The sequence below is a fragment of the Triticum aestivum genome, unplaced genomic scaffold (genome assembly GCF_018294505.1).
Source record: "Triticum aestivum cultivar Chinese Spring unplaced genomic scaffold, IWGSC CS RefSeq v2.1 scaffold154179, whole genome shotgun sequence".
In the NCBI taxonomy this organism is placed as follows: domain Eukaryota; kingdom Viridiplantae; phylum Streptophyta; class Magnoliopsida; order Poales; family Poaceae; genus Triticum; species Triticum aestivum.
In genome coordinates this window covers 1-1,408 of record NW_025270427.1, presented here as the reverse complement: position 1 = coordinate 1,408, position 1,408 = coordinate 1, and the positions used below count along the sequence as shown (strand labels likewise).

The following is a 1,408-nucleotide window of genomic DNA, read 5'->3' as shown; positions in this document are numbered from 1 at the left end:
TGGGATCCGGTGCTTTAGTGCTGGTATCATCGCATCCGACATGTTTCCCCGTCTTCGTCCCTTATGCTTGCCACTCCCAGGTCCGCTCCAAAGACGATTCTACATTCTCACTACCATTACAACCGTTCCCTAACAATGGATAATGTCCTATACTACTTACTCTCCCGCTCAATCACGGAGACGAGTTTTCCACGGTTTCCACCCCTCCCTCCATACCGCAGCAACACGAGTTTTTTCCACCCCTTTCAGAACGCGCTCTTCGCGCCACAAAGCCGCCCCAAGACGCGCGAGCAATGAGCATCGAGCTTAAACATATCGCAAACGTCAAACATAATATAACGGGATTAATATATATCGCGCACGTGCGACATGTTTGTCACAAGGCGCAAAAAATAATTATAAAAGGAATGCAACACGAGGAATTCCCAGGAGGTCACCCATCCTAGTACTACTCTCGCCCAAGCACGCTTAACTTCGGAGTTCTGATGGGATCCAGTGCTTTAGTGCCGGTATGATCGCATCCGACATGTTTCCCCGTCTTCGTCCCTTATGCTTGCCACTCCCAGGTCCGCTCCAAAGACGATTCTACATTCTCACTAGCATTACAACCGTTCCCTAACAATGGATAATGTCCTATACTACTTACTCTCCCGCTCAATCACGGAGACGAGTTTTCCACGGTTTCCACCCCTCCCTCCATACCGCAGCAACACGAGTTTTTTCCACCCTTTTCAGAACGCGCTCTTCGCGCCACAAAGCCGCCCCAAGACGCGCGAGCAATGAGCATCGAGCTTAAACATATCGCAAACGTCAAACATAATATAACGGGATTAATATATATCGCGCACGTGCGACATGTTTGTCACAAGGCGCAAAAAATAATTATAAAAGGAATGCAACACGAGGAATTCCCAGGAGGTCACCCATCCTAGTACTACTCTCGCCCAAGCACGATTAACTTCGGAGTTCTGATGGGATCCGGTGCTTTAGTGCCGGTATGATCGCATCCGACATGTTTCCCCGTCTTCGTCCCTTATGCTTACCACTCCCAGGTCCGCTCCAAAGACGATTCTACATTCTCACTACCATTACAACCGTTCCCTAACAATGGATAATGTCCTATACTACTTACTCTCCCGCTCAATCACGGAGACGAGTTTTCCACGGTTTCCACCCCTCCCTCCATACCGCAGCAACACGAGTTTTTTCCACCCCTTTCAGAACGCGCTCTTCGCGCCACAAAGCCGCCCCAAGACGCGCGAGCAATGAGCATCGAGCTTAAACATATCGCAAACGTCAAACATAATATAACGGGATTAATATATATCGCGCACGTGCGACATGTTTGTCACAAGGCGCAAAAAATAATTATAAAAGGAATGCAACACGAGGACTTCCCAGGAGGTCA

General features: G+C 48.8%; 2 non-coding genes across 2 annotated transcripts; both read right to left on the bottom strand.

Annotated features, from left to right (window-relative positions):
- Positions 1–404: 404 nt before the first annotated feature.
- On the bottom strand, positions 405–523 carry LOC123178151 (5S ribosomal RNA). Its single transcript, XR_006489355.1, has one exon. It is a non-coding gene; the product is annotated as a 5S ribosomal RNA (ribosomal RNA).
- A 367-nt stretch (positions 524–890) lies between these two features.
- Positions 891–1,009, bottom strand: LOC123178152 (5S ribosomal RNA). Its single transcript, XR_006489357.1, has one exon. It is a non-coding gene; the product is annotated as a 5S ribosomal RNA (ribosomal RNA).
- Positions 1,010–1,408: the final 399 nt, after the last annotated feature.